Source organism: Hermetia illucens, chromosome 4 (genome assembly GCF_905115235.1).
Source record: "Hermetia illucens chromosome 4, iHerIll2.2.curated.20191125, whole genome shotgun sequence".
In the NCBI taxonomy this organism is placed as follows: domain Eukaryota; kingdom Metazoa; phylum Arthropoda; class Insecta; order Diptera; family Stratiomyidae; genus Hermetia; species Hermetia illucens.
The window spans coordinates 107,010,727-107,026,504 of NC_051852.1; the positions used below are offsets into that span (position 1 = coordinate 107,010,727).

The 15,778-nt window shown below is 42.6% G+C and overlaps 1 protein-coding gene and 1 non-coding gene across 4 annotated transcripts in view; one reads left to right on the top strand and one right to left on the bottom strand.

Moving 5' to 3' along the window:
- The window catches only part of LOC119654575, a 361,980-nt gene that overhangs the window by 245,708 nt on the left and 100,494 nt on the right, over positions 1-15,778 (top strand). The window lies entirely within an intron of this gene.
- Positions 5,172-5,243, bottom strand: Trnae-uuc. Its single transcript has one exon. It is a non-coding gene; the product is annotated as a tRNA-Glu (tRNA).

Sequence of the window (15,778 nt, forward strand, 5' to 3'; positions counted from 1 at the left end):
AGTGACGTAGTTTTGCTACCTGTTCATCAAAACCTCGGAAATATGCAATGCGTCCTTAATTCGTAGTTCCACTACGTCCAAGTAAAACTACAACAGTAGTACTTACAAAAAGAAGCAAACTGAATAGTTGCTTCGTCATTGCAGAAAATATTTCAGCAATATTCCGAAATATCTGTTATTTTAGATAACAAGCTTCATTGGGAAAAATATCTGAGATACTATATCCTGTGAAGAACTATATGTCTAGGAATTGCAACCACCATGAGCACAATACCCGTTTAGGTCTACGGGGAGCTATCGTTTAGGTCTATAGGGAAACAGCGGATTAGGGGGCATGGAGCACTGAAAGAATATTGAATGAACTAAATCCAATTCTTGTAATACCTTCTAATTCTTGGATCTCCATACATCCGCTTGGTAAGAAATATAAAATTAAACTTAAGTGCAGAGAAATCTGGGACAGACAGGGACAAAGCGTGGCATGGTATGCTGATGTATTTTACATTGATGGCTCAATTCCAAAATAAGGGTCTGGAGCAGTGATCTACTTTTCAAATATAAGTAAGATATGGTCTTCTTCTCTCAGATAATATCCGACCGTTTCTCAGGTTGAAGAATATAGCAATTGAAAAACAATCGCATCGGAATCTGTTACGACAGCCAAACAGGGCGTTAAGTCGACTTTTGATCTTAAAAATCGTTCAGAAATGCAGAATTCAATTGGTAGAACTACTTAGTGTACCTGGTCGTTGTTGGGCGAAAGGAAATTAAATTTCGGATGCCTTAGTAGGGGATTGTCCAATTTCTCTCATGGAAGCAATTGGAATATCAATGCTACTGAAGAGTGTAGTTACCAAAAGCTGACAACAAGCTTCCCATAACTGGCAGAGTTGAATGCCGTTAGACAACAAACAAACATACTGCAAAAAACCATGAAGAAGAAATATTGTGGGCGTTGGTCAGTCACACCTCATAGAGTAGTGGTATTGCAATGTAATACGTACCAATCCGATAAAGAAAAAACGGACAAACACACTTGAAGCACTGCTCATAAAAATGAATACTACGCCCTACCTACGGTACATAACGGTTAGCTGCTCCACCAACATGAGGCTAAAGATAAACGACTAAACCACGAATTATGTACTACCACACCTTAGCCGGAGTAGAGGTCAAAACTGAGTCGATCATCAACGGCATAACAAGGGGGTATCCGGTCTATGCCTGCCTTAGTAAATAGGCAGGCATCCCGGTTTCGCGCCGATGTTCACCAATTCGATACCAAATTCTTCGGAGGATTCTTTTCTTGAACGTGGCGAGTAGTTCGCAATTTGTTTTGCTAAAGACATCTTCCCAAGTGTCCGAGAAACACATAAGGAGTGACAAGATCACTGTCTTGTACAATAAAAGCTGCGTCGTTTCAAGCAGAACGTTTTGGTAAGCTCAAATAGGCTCTGCTAGCAGCCAACAACCGTGCGCGGATAGATAGGAGAAATTATCAACGATGTCAAAGTTGACGTCTCCTATCTTTGTTGTTCTTTAGTACTGACCATGTGCAGCCCAAGATCTCGAGCCGCCTCCTCGATCTGAATGAAGGTGGATTGTAGATAATTTCAACTATCCTTATCTGAGTTTGCTATAGTTAACAATTCATTCAGTTACTATCTGGACACAATGGCTACTGTAAATACCCATACAGGTTTGGCCACCACGTTTCGACAATTTGTTCCTTTTGCACAGACCTGAAAAAAGATGCAGATCGTCCAAAATTCTTGTTGTAAATTTCACCCTCACACAGCCCAAGCCACTTACCTAATTCCAAAAACTTCCTCTTTTCCATGCACATTGCCTTCCCTCAACCTCTTCATGGCTTTCAAGGAGTTTTTATTCTCCTCGTCTTGTTCTTAAGTATCCTCGGGAGGTGTGCATTTACGCACAAAGTGTTGAACTCCCGCAACGGCACGTCGTCGGACTACCAACTAAACACCTCACCATTGTCAAAGAGCTAGCCTGGAACCTTTTTTCACATTACTTCGGGCTAGTCAAACGAAAATTGAAAATTGGACACCGCCTCGAGCCCACTGTGTGCGCAACATTCTCATCAGACACGCTACGGTTCCTGCTTAGGACCCAACTTTCATTTTCGTAGCAGATGTTCCTTTTATGGCCTGTCTGATTGCATTTGCCACATGTTGCTCTTTTGTCAAGTCCCCAATAGGTTGTAGACGTGTGCCCATAATCCAAACATCTGTAACATTTGGTTGGAGCCGCTCGGATTGATGTCCTAAATATTACCCAACCAACTCTGATTTTCCCGCTGTTAAGAAGCTGCCTCGCGTATTGCTCCGCAACTTCCACCACAACAAATGTTTGGCCTCGGGAATTGGCAGGGTTGACACCAATTCGGACATTGGTTACCTCCGGACATTTGCATTTGATGGCCTCTTCTACCTCGTTCTTTTCTGTCTCACAGGCAAAATCTCGGATCTCCAGAGAGCACGTAGGTTCCAGCCTGGAAAGCCTCTTGACTGCTTCAGAGAATGTACCTGTGTAAAACAAAATCTTATTAAAATCGGTCTGTCTGTCTGCCCCTCTATCTGTCCGTCACACGCATTTTTCTCGGAGACTGTTCTAGCGATTGACACCAAATTTGGTGGAAAGGAGCGAACTATGAACGCTCACGCATACGGTGACAGAATTGTACGTGGAATCTAAGGGGATCCCCATAGATGCAAAATGGGTGTGTACAATTTTGTTCCACAAAATATATTCATGTGGGGTATCAAATGAAAGGTCTTGAATAGTACTTTCCAAACTCGGTCTTAGTTTTGACATTTGTTGGAGAAATGGGGAGGCGAGGGTCGAAAGTGATCATTTCTTTAACGGAATCATTCTCAAAAACTACCAAACCGAAAAATCTGAAAAAGTCGGGAGACTACCACTATATATTCCTGGGCTCGGATATATTTTCCATACCGATATCTGTTCGAATGAAGTTAATAATAGAATATTACTAAAATTGTTAGTAATTATCTGCAAAACCCCCCTTAAGTTCATCTTAACACAACGAAGTTTTGCAATGAATATAGGTTATAACATAGAACATGATCCTACCAAGTTTGATGGAAACGAACTATTATTAACAAAGTTATAATACGTCAAAGTTGTTGCGTCTTTGCAAATTCAAGACTATAAATGTCAATATCACCCGAAAGTGGATACTCTCACATAATATATGCATATGTTACGTGCTAGGTACTGGGGGACAAATGCACACTCAAATGTCTTTATATAAGAAGTACACAAAACCTTTCGTACCAGCTTCCGGTTTCCCGACTTGTCTTGTTGTTCTCGGACCTAATTCGACTGGGATACCACTTTTCGTTTTCCGAATGGAAGAGACTTCTACTCCGCTATCTTCGGGCTTGATTTCACTGAGGATTTCTGCTTTTTCCCCCGTTCGCTCTGCGCGGTGTTCTCATCGGGAGCACCGGTTGCAGCTGCCTTCCGCGCATTTCTTAATAAGCTCTTTAGCTTTCGCCAGAGTAGATAATAGTGCTTCCACTCGGCTTATATTCAAAACGATCTGGTCAGTTTCAGCAATTTCCACTGTGACTCTTTCCGCAACAACAGCACTGGGTGGTACTGGCTGTGTTGCCGTCTCCGCGCAGGTTCCGCATCACCTTCCTAATTTTCTTCTCTGTTTGCGCCTATTTGTGCCTTGCCGCGTCTTTCGCTGGGCGAGCGACGTATTTTTCTGCTGCGTATAAACGCAGCCAACTCATTCTCCATTCCCACTATCCTCTCGTTCGTATTATTTGCATTCGCCATTTAAGTTTTTACCAGTTCATCCTGTGCAAAAGAGCGGGCTGCGAGAGTCAGGAACGGATACATCCTCGGGGACAAAGCCCCTACTTCAATTCTCTGAGGCCTGACCTACGATTAGCTGATCCCGTAACTCACGGAGGGATCAGGGCTTGCTCGGGGCAACGCAGTCTACTGATACCCGACCAGGATCCTGAAAAAACTGGCTCCTGATACATGCCAGAACTACTGCAGAACGCCACTTCCCGTATCGTAAGCGCCCCGATTAGGACCGTTGACGACTTCTGCTATCGCTTCACGGGAATATGTACGCATCTGGACTTTATGACTGAAAGAAGCAGGAAATACTAAAAATGAACTTATCTTTCGATTTCGTTATTTTTCTTATCATTCTTTGTAAGAATAGATCCTGAAAACAAAAAATACTTCCCTTAGTTCGCAAATTAGAGTCTCCAGTTGTAACGCACTTGCAGTGGATACTTCATATCATAACTTTAGTTTTATCCTTATTATTCTAAGGTACTTTATGCCCCGACTGAAACTATGAGGAAAATTCACCATTTCGCTTGAAACTAATCCGGATAGCGCGGCCGAATGAGAGGAAGCTCATCTGATTCATCTTTACACCTCTGAGGTGGAGGCAGAATAAAGTAGCGACCATAGCTCCTTGCAAGTGGAAAGTTCCATGACACGTAGTGGTACATATATGAAATACATTGAATGAATATTAAAATATCGTTATTTGCAAAAAATATGAATTTTGTTAAGGCAACCATGTTGTGGTTCTACTCTTCTAATTAATCAATCGTCAGAGCTAGTACTCTTCATTTAAAAAGCGTAAATTGGGATTGAAATTCGTCGCCATCCGGCACCCAAAAAACGAGGTTTGAAACCAAAATCGACTATTTCCATGCCATCCTTTTCCCTTTACACGATTCACCGTTTCTGGACCCCACATTGGGCGCCATTTGCAATGAATTAATCTTAAGTTTATTTTTGTCAACCACGAAGGTAAAACTTGATCTTGCTTGGGAATTAGCAGATAGAAACCACGCATTTAAATGCAGCGCAAGAGAAATGTCAAAAATGCCGTCCGTAATGCTAAATTAAAATTAAAACACATGAAAATCGTGTGTGTGCCTATGTATATAGTAATCTTTTAAATATTATGTATCTGCGCTTCATGGCAGTACTAAAGCTTTAGTTTCTATAAATAGGTACCGAGATTGCAATGACAACTTCTCAACCAATCACCAGCAAATTCTAATATTCTTGCAAAAATTAAATTGTTTCTATTGGCGAATTTTCACAACATTTTCAACTCATTTTTTTTTAAAAAAGAACGCTTCCCATACCGGGAATCGAACCCGGGCCTCCTGGGTGAAAGCCAGGTATCCTAGCCACTAGACCATATGGGAGACGAACGTCTTTGCAGGAGAAATTTCACAGATGGAAAACGAAGATTGTAGATGTATCTTAGATTTCAGTTATACACTTTCCATTACTTCCCATATTGGATACCAGATCTTATTGCGAATTACAAAACCCCTAGCCAGAAAAATTTCTATTGTATGTGAGGCGACATCAGAAATTGCGCGAAACTTCTATAGCGAGGAAAAACTTAAATACGAATCGGTTACATTTGAGCCTTATAACAACGGACTCACGAGGACAGTAAGTGAACACGAAAGAACCGCCGAATTATTAGAATTACCGAGTTATTAAAAGAAAATGCAGCAGAACGGATAGAATGACTTTAGCGTTTCGTTCAGCGGCGTCTGGTTCTTTGTTCACATCTCATCATTTCAAGCCAGAATCGGGTACTTATCGGAGGAATAACAAGCTCTAAATAATTGGAGCATGCATCATCCACGTCCGTCCATCCACGTACAGCGGAGCGCACCAAGTCCGCCAGAACTCCCAAACTGATTAGTAAGTATGCCTCCATTTTTGTGGTACAAGATCCAGTGTGGGATTGGGAGCACAAACTAATTAGGAGGATTTATTCAACGACGAATGTCTCCTTATCCAAAAGGAAACATTTACTTGTCACAATAACCACTGATGAAATGAACCCCCTCGTGAAATGTGCAAAACTTAACAAGTGAGCGGTGGAAATCTTTATTCTAGAATGCTTTGATTTATTAGAAAATACTCCGCTTGACAGAAGGAGTTAGATTTAGTTTCAACAGGATGGAGAACCCCCCACATTGGGCGCCATTTGTAATGACAAAATTGAAATGTAACCATCGTGGGGTCCAACGTTTCCTAGATCCAGGCCTAAAATTTTCCAAATTTCAGGTTCTTTGAATCCGTGCCGTGAAGATTGTTCCGGCGCACCAATTCGTTTTGTTGTGTCGGATAGAGAAACAAGATTTTCTCAACATTGTTCCCGACTAGGCTCTACGCACACTTGACCCAGAAACAAGTGTTTTTAAGCCTCAATTTTCCTTTCCACCTAATAACGTAGAGTTCCCTGTCCTATCTTCGGTAGTATACCACAAAAGCTAGTCGTTTGTTGTATTTTTCTTTGAGACTTAACGTCTCGTAGGTGATTGCCTTCCAGAAGTCTCTGGATCTAGGGCCTTTGCGGCTATATTCTGCAAGGTATTGCAGTCCGAGCTTCTGAGGAGTGTCTTTCTCTACCTTTATGTGAAACGGCTCTTCGTTTCAGATTTCGGAAAACTTCAGATGTTTTCTTCTGCATCAGGATGAAGTTACGAGTGAGGTGAATGCTTGATGAAATACGGAGCTAGTCTTCTATATGCTGTGCCGTTCCGTCCTTAATGATTCATGCTCACTTTGCTTTCTGACTTCAAACGAGGAAGACTGAATTCTCGCGATCCTTTTTGTTCGTTTTTATTATCTTATTTTCCGCGACAGGGAGCAACTCGGTTGTTATTTTTCCGTACATAAGCACTGCGAGTAGAAGTTGAAACAATTTTTGGGGTTGGGATGGCATTTTGGCCATTCATGAGCTTTGTGGGCACTTGTGAAAAAGAGTTTTGGGACTGCAGTTCAAAGTGCTTTGTAGAATAAACGGTGACTCCACGCGGATTTACGTCAATGTATGGTTAATTAAGTTCTTGAAATTTCAAGATTATCCTCGCGAAGTAATCGTTGCATTTTTACATCGTTGCTATTTATTGCTACGGCTCGGATAATAATTACTACACACAATCAATCGATTGTATCTTCTTCTCGCTTGTTTGCGGTAATTGAAAAGATGCAAGGGCGGTAATTGAAAAAATGCAAGGGCTTGGTTACCGGAGTTGGAAAAACCGAATTGGAATTTTCGAATTGTGGAGACTCTAGTAGGAGTCTAGTTTCCTAACGTCATTCGCTTCCTTCAAAATATTAGCGTTTTCCAACGACAAATGGAGTTTCTGCTCTATTATATGTCTGGCAACCACGGACTTTATTTGTGGGTAATTCTTATTTTTAGCGGATTCGGCCTCCTTCATGTTTTCTAACATCCTGGTGTGAACTAGCCGTTTTGTTTACCCTACGTAAATCTTGTCGCAGCCTGGGCAGGAAATCTTACAAATGCCCTTTTTTTCGGAACACTTTCTTTTGTCCTTGACTGATTGTAACCGGGTCTTAAGTAAGTATTGTCTGCTGGTCGAGGTGACCCGGAATCCGCGTTTGTGTAGCCGCCTTTTGATGTTCTGCATCCGACCCACGTAAGTTAATGTTACCCAATGCCTTGGTTCTGTGTTCACCCCCTGGAGGAGTTTTGAAAGTTGCTGCGTAGTTTGCTGAATTTCTAGATATTTGTAGAAGTCTGTCTCGGTCATAGCTTTGATGTGGAGGTCAACAATGCTATGTCCGGCATGCAGCTCGTGATGACCTTTGCGAATGGCTTGGATTCGAAACTTGTCTAATCCAAATTCCATCCGAATATCACGGCTAAACATATTCTACTACTATTCGCAACAGACTTCTAAGGTGGTCATCAGTACCAGCATACAGCTTGGTGTCATCTAAGTACATCAAGTGTGTCAGTTCGCATTTAGCACGTAGGCCATACTTTATTGCAAAACCATGCCCTCTAACATTATTCAGTAGCCATGAAAGGGTGCCAGTACCATATAAAACCAAAGCGGACTCAACGAATCCCTCTGGAAGATGCCTCTCCGTATACGGCTGGGCTCTAAGGTATTGACACCCTCAGGTGAACACACTGATAAGGTGGTGTTCCACCCTTTCATGACTGTCGCCAAAAACTTTATTAGTTTCAGGTCAATGCGATACATATGTAGGACATCGATTAGCCAGGTAAGCGGCACGCTTGTCCTACAACTACCGAGTCGATTTTGCTCTTTGCGACCCCTTGATCCGACTAATCAGCCCTTCTGCTCCTCGGACAGAATGTTGTTGGGCTTGAGGTGCGCATTGATCCTTCCACTAATAATGGACGTGATGAATTTGTAGAGGGTTGGTAAGTAAGTCTTGTATCTGCGGGGTCCTGCACCGTATCTTTTTTTGGGACAAGGTAGGTAATTCCCGCAGTGAGGAAGGGTGGAAATTCCTCCTGCCGACTCATGACCTGATTTACTTGTATGCTATATGCCAACCGACTGTGTACGCTCGTAAATTTCATATATCAAAAATTCTGCATCCGATCCAGACCTAGACCCCTTCAGTTCTTCGAGCTGCTTATGGCTTGTCGAACTTCCTCTTTGGCAACATCCGCAAAATTTATGCCAGGCGTATTGGCATTGTGGGTGCCTTCGGCGATAATCCACTCAACATGCTGGGCGAGTAACTCCCAATGTCTACCCCAGTATTCTTTCGCTTCCGTTACCGAAAACTGAGCAGAGTCTGGACGTTTTGTTGGGATTTGTGGAAAGATCTGAAAAAGCTCCGCTGGTTCCTCGCGTATATTGTATTCTGCATACGAGTAACTTTCGCCATACCGTCAACAGAAAGTTTCTGCTTTAGTGTGTCCAGAATTTCAACCACGGGTGTTTCACTGGGGATGGCATAGTTTCTGTAAACCCTCTGCACTTCATTTCTCACCCCTCTGGTGGCATTGCCAGTGTTGATCTGAATCAGTCTAGCAATATCCTACCGTAGTGAGTCACGCCGACTTTCCAGACGAATTTGCCATGGTGGACCTCTTCGGTCACTCAAACCAATAACACGAAAGCGAATCTATTGACTATGTAATCTGACGACCGTAACTGCACCACAATACACAAGTGACTGTAGTTGTAGCAGCGACATATCAGCACACAGTCGAGATCCAATCTCATCGTTGATTTGCGATAGAATTCTCGGAGTTGCTGGAGATGCATAGAGCCTGTGAATACCTGATCTATGCAAAGGATCCATTTCCGAGAATTTTATACACGCTGTTTGGAATTGGTCCCGAACCTCAGGGGAACCTCAACTGGACAGTGGAGAACTCTTCGCTGCGGCGAGTACTGAAACTGTTGCTGCAGTACGGCGTGGTGTTGTTGATGCCGCTGCCTTTGCCCCCATCGACTCTTGGTCACCAGTTTCCGGGATGACCTCAAGTGGAAGATGCTCACTGATGATGGCCGGGATTGGGTCGTTGCGAGTTATAAAGCGATGCTGGTCTGCGACTCGCTGCACAGCCACGTTCGCGAATTACAAGAAACGCTCGACGAATCTCTGATGCAACGCCGTTATTTCGTAGTAGGAGTGGATGATGAAGAGGTTCGCAGTCCCTTTCATCCGCTGACTATGCGAACCTGCAGCAGTGGTCGCCACAGATTGTGGCGAAACAGCTGCAACAGGCGGAACAACGCTCCTGGTCGTCGTGGCGCCTAGATGTCGAACCGCCCCACGACTAGCGGTTTCGACGCCGTGCTGTCCATTACGGGAGCCCAACCTCGTCACCAAGTCAGACGACTCACACCGATCCGTATCGGACCCCAAATTTCTCCTTCTTCACATTTTGGGATCTGCATTTTATACCTAACTGCTACCGGTGTTCCTGCACTTTCCTCTCACTCAGACTGAAGCTATCCCTCCCTCCTCCAAAATAATGGCCAGAGGATGTCAAGGAATTGTGGGAATCTCAGAGCCCGTGCCACACCGAACATCTGAGGCAGGAGTAACAACACTCGAGGTTGTGCTCCACCCGAGGTGAAGCCGTTTTTTTCTTTCAAATTTAGCTCTCATGTGGTCATATCGTTCAGTGCACGCGAATCCGCTCGTTTGTTTGTGTTTTTTAGGATCCGGTGCCAACTCACGCGCCGGCCAAGACACGTGAATTTTTTATTTAATGACACGTGAGGGATCGAAGCGCTCAAAATACTCCACGCAAGAGAGGCATTCCGACGAAACTAATAGCTATGATCAGAGCAACATATGATGTCGCAAAATTTCATATACTGCACAAAGGTAAAATCTCAAAGGACATTGAGATCGAAAGCGGAATCCACCAGGGTTCTACCTCGTCATATATGTTCATTCTTCTTGCTCTCTGTAAAGTTCTTCAAGCTGCCTTGTCCGAACGGCCGATTTCAATAGACTAGGGTATCTTTCCTCAACCGCCTCGATTGCGCTGATGCTTTCATAGGGTTATGGACCTTAGCCAACTATTTTTGTATTTTTGAAGAGAGGCAGTTGGTTCTCAGTCTGACGGGTCATCGCCTACAACCTAGGAAATGTGGTGTCTGCCTACGATTGCACCGAACTAGATGTTAACTGACGCGCTAACAGCGCTACATCCGCTTTAACTGCCTTGTCTGAAATTTGAAAATGCAGTTATCTCCACATCAAGTTTAAGTTGAAACTCTTCCGCGCTAGTATTCTTTCTGTGTTACTATATAGGGGTAGCACATGGAAAGTGACCCCCACTGTCATTCAAAAGGACCAAATATGTAGATATTTTTATACGAGGTATTTGAGGGCTATACGTCGGGCTATGAAAGTCAGTGGCACATAGTTCACCTTCCTCTCCGAATATTTCCGCTAAATTTTGTTACTATAAGGAATAGCAACCCCAACAATGTATACCAAGGTACATTTCTTGTCAATTAACGAAACGTCAGGTTTATTGTGTGGAATATGGTAATCAGTTAAAACCTACTGGCCTCAGTACAAACCGCAAACAGAACAATCGAGGTGCGTCCGCAAATCATATTGGGCATCTTCCCGTAATCAAATTATATTTGTTGCTTCGAGCGTACAAAATGACACATATATTTCCTTCCATTTCAACCAAATTTACAGGCCTCGATTATATAGTATAATAAATCAAACTTGGAAAAGCTAACACAAATCATTATCAATAATTTTCTCTCTCTCTCTCTCTTTACAGGTAAGCTAATTAGGTCATCCATCAGTAATAAAACTGTAAGGAAGTAATTTTCATTGATATCACTTAACAGGACATGGTTAAACCCCACATTCCTTTCACGAACGATATTAGGCATTTTTGCGAAGAGTCCACCCAGCTTACTATTTCTCTTGCGTAACTATCAAAATTCGATGATTTTTTAGTTATGAACCACCCCAGTGACCAAACAGAATTGTGGTGTACATACAGCCGAATATAGAAGGCAATGAACGGCGTCTTGCGGGAATGGAGATGAAGATGTTGCGTTGGACGAGTGGCGTGACACGTTTTGATCACATCCGAAATGAGAACATCCGCAATCGATACAGGATTGCACCGATAGTGAAAAAACTGCGAGAGAAGCGTCTTCGAAGGTATGGTCACATAGTTCGCGCGAACGAGAATTCACTGGCCAAGATTGGTCTGAACATTGAAGTCGATGGTAAAGGACCAAAAGACAGGCCGAAATTATTGTGGCTTCATACGCTGGGTGGGGATTTAAAAGCCTCGCGATTGCATCCAGATCGGGCACTTGATAAAGCCGAATTGCGAAACCCATCACGCTTGTGAGCAGGCTAAAAGCTAAAGAAAAAGTAAAAAAGTAAAAACTGCAAGCAAACAGGGGTGGAACACTTTTTCTCCGAATACTGCAGTAGTACCAAAGATCTCGATTGCTTGGTAAGAAAGGAGGAGTCAAGCAATACAAACTTGAAATTAGGCAACGCTTATTCTGAAAAATGATCCAATTGTGTAATATATAAAATCTAGGTCTCAAAATACATCTCGTTCCGATTTCTGTTCAAGCTAAGTTAATAAAAGGATATTACTATATTTTTGAGCTTTACAGGAAAGCCAGTTCCTTCAGCTTCCTCGTGAAGGTGTCGGTATATGTACATAACAATTAATCGATCAAAACAAATGAGAATATGGGAGATTATGAGAACGTCGGCACTCTCACTTCAGTAGAGGTACTTTGAATTTCGATTTGAAATTTCAAGGTTTTATTATATGGAAAATTACCAATATATTTGTAGGAAAAAAAAAGTTTCCTGAACCGGCTATAGGTATCTAACCCCCACTCCCCCCCCTTAAGGGAAAAAACACATTAGAACGTTATCAGAATCGATTTTTTTATTGCACAAATCTTTAACTTAGCTACCCTGAAAATACTGCAAAAAATTTCACAGTGTAGTTTGTGCGCCTTTAGATTTTATGAGTGTAGAACCGAGCGATTATCGGATACAGGCTCAGATTCGAGCGACTAGCTCGCTTTATGTCCTTACGTAAACTTGAAGCGCTTTGTAAATAGCGTATTTAGAATTACTGGCGACAGCTCCTTCTACGGGTGAATTTGGTTTCTTTGTAACTGTATATTATTTATAATTGCGAGTTAGAAATTTCTTTTTATCCGAAAAACGACTTCAAACAATTTTTTCCAAACGGGTTTTTCTCATTTGCGGGAATTCTAACTCAAAAAGTAATAAACCTATCATTATGAACTTTAAAGGTATGACTCTTTATATTTATTCATTTTATTTAGAATATGAATCTTGGGACAATATCATATTTTTAAGGATATATTTTTTTGCATTATTTGTAAAAAAAAAGTTAGGGAAAATTGAAAAATTGTTTTTCAACAGCTACAAAATTTTTTTGATTGTTTTCACATACGTTCAGGTTCATATTCCAAGAAAAGTTTATAATTTAAATAATTCTTTTGGGTTCAGATAAAAGCTCTGAAACTCTTCTAATAACATTCTTATTAACTAAATCATAAGCGAATTACAGAACAACCCAAGAAAATTAAGATCAATGTACTCTTATGATCCTCATAATCAACGGCGCAACAACCGGTATCCGGTCTAAGCCTGCCTTAATAAAGAACTCCAGACATCTCGGTTTTGCGCCAAGGTCCACCAATTAGATATCCCTAAAAGCTGTCTGGAGTCCTGACCTACACCATCGTTCCATCCCAGGCATGGTCTGACCCGTCTTCTTTTTCTATCATAGATATTGTCATTATATATTTTCCGGGTCGGATCATCCTCGTCCATACGGATTAAGTGAGCCACCCACCGTAACCTATTGAGCCGGTTTTTATCCACAACCAAACCGTCGTGGTATCACTCATAAATTTCGTCGTTATGAAGGCTACGGAATCGTCCATCCTAATGTAGGAGGCCAAAAACTCTCCGGACGATTCTTCTCTCGAGCACGGCCAAGGGTTCGCAATTTTGTTTTGCTAAGAACTCAGGTATCCGATGAATACAAGAGGACTGGCAATATCATTGTTTTTACAGTAAGAGTTTTGACCCTGTGCTGAGACGTTTCGTGCGAAACAGTTTTTTGTAAGCTGAAGCTCTGTTGACAGCCAACAAGCGTACGCGGATTTCATCATCGTAGCTGCTATCGGTTGTGATTTTAGACCCAAGATAAGAGAAATTATCACCGGTCTCAAAGTTGTATTCTCGGTTGACTAGTGTGATTTGATGCTGCTGATTGGTTGGTTTTTGGTGCTGACATTGCCACCATATATTTCGTCTTCCCTTCATTGATGTGCAGCCCAAGATATCGCATCGCCTGTTTGGTCTGGATGAAGGTAGTTGATATAGTCAGCATAGGCCAATAGTTGGGTGGGCTTAAGGAGGATCGTACCCCTCGCATTTACCTCAGCATCACGGATCACTTTTTCCAGGACCAAGTTAAAGAGGACACATGATAGACCATCTCCTTGTCTTAGACCATTATTGATGTCGAATGGTCTCGAGAATGATCCTGTTGCTTTTGTCTGGCCTCGCACTTTGGTCAAGGTCAGCCCAGTTAGTCTTATCAATTTCATCGTGATACTGAATTCTCTCATGGCCGTGTATAGTTTTACCCTGGCTATGCTGTCATCGGCGGCCTTGAAGTCGATGAGAATATGGTGATGTCCATATTCAAACAGTTTCTCCATCGTTTGCCGCAGAGAGAAAATCTGATTTGCCTGGAGTGAAGCTTCTTTGGTATGGGCCAATGATGTTCTGAGCGTATGGGGCTACCCGACCTAGCAAGATAGCGAAGAATATTTTGTAGATGGTAGTCAGCAGCGTAATACTTCTATAATTGCTGCACTGCGTGATATTCCCCTTTTTTATGTATGGGACAGATAATGCCTCGCTGCCAGTCGTGAGACATAGATTCGCTGTCCCGCACATTGGGCATAAATTAACAAACGGCTTAATGTAAATTATCGCCTCCATATTTAACCAGTTCAGCTGTAATTTGATCGGCCCCTAGCGGCTTATGATTTTTAAGCCGATGAGCCGCATGGACTGTTTTTTTTATACTTGGCAGTATTTGTCCGTCGTCTTCAGTTGGCAGGACATCTAACTCGCCGATATTATGGTTGTTGATCAGTTCATCAAAATACTCAACCCACCGCTCCAATATGCCTATTCTGTCGGAAATCAAATTTCCCTCAGTGTCTCGGAAGGATGAGCATCGTCCTGCTGACCTGTTGTGCGCCTGGTGCGGTTGCTCCCTGTACTTTTCGAGTTCACAGTCTTCTTCTTTCCGTCTGTGAAGTCGCTTTTCCGCGTTCGTGATAAGTCTCCAGCAGCATTGTTCTGTTCTGTTGCTAGGTTACATTCATCTTTCAACCAGCCGTTCCGCCTTTTTTTGCAACTGGGGCCAAGTATGTTTGTGGCCGTATCAATGATAACGTTCTTCAGGTGATTGTGAAGGTAATTCGTTGATGCTTTATCACCAGGACCTCTGCGGTTATTGTGGCATCCATTTCCACCCTTATAGGTGTTGCGAGGGCTATACTGTGTACGGCTTCTGTGTTAGTTCTCACCTGATTGTCAGAGGAGATTCTAGGTGGTGTTCTTACTCTAACCCGGGGCACCACGGCAACGAAATACTGAGTCTATATTGGCCCCACGTGGTCAATTCGGTTGAAAGTGGTCCCGTCCCACGCCCACATTTGTTTGTCGACCACTTTCCGCGCAAACCAGGCACCTCCAACAACCATTTCGTGTTACACTTCTAATTGATTAATCCGCAGTCCGTTATTATTGGTATCCCTGTATAAGCTATGGAAGCTGACGTATCGCCTGAATACGGGCTCCGTCCATACTTGGCTGTTAAAATCTGCAAATATGATTTTTATATCATACCTGGGACGAGGTTCGAGGGTTCATTCTACTGTCTCATGGAAGGTATCCTTCTCCGACTCTGCAGTCTCCTCTGTAGGGACATGAACGTTAATGAGGCTTATATTTCTAAATTTGCCTCGCAAGCGCAGAGTGCATAGCCGTTCGCTTATGTTTTCAAAGCCGATAACAGCAGGTTTCATTTTTTGGCTAACTAGGAAACCTACTCCGAGCACATGGTTTACTGAATGGCCACTATAATATATGGTGTAGTTGCTCTCCTCCAGGAAACCGGTCCCTGTCCAACGCATTTCCTGCAATACTGTTACATCAGTCCTATATTGAGGTAGAGTATCGGCTACCTGGTTGGTAGTTCCTTCTCTATGCAGGGAGTACACATTCCAATAAAAAAATGCACAAATCGTCGTTGTGTGGCTTCATAACAAATTGTTTTCCGTGAAGGGTACCATGTTGGTACAATTTGTCCCATTTTTAGGTGCGAGAG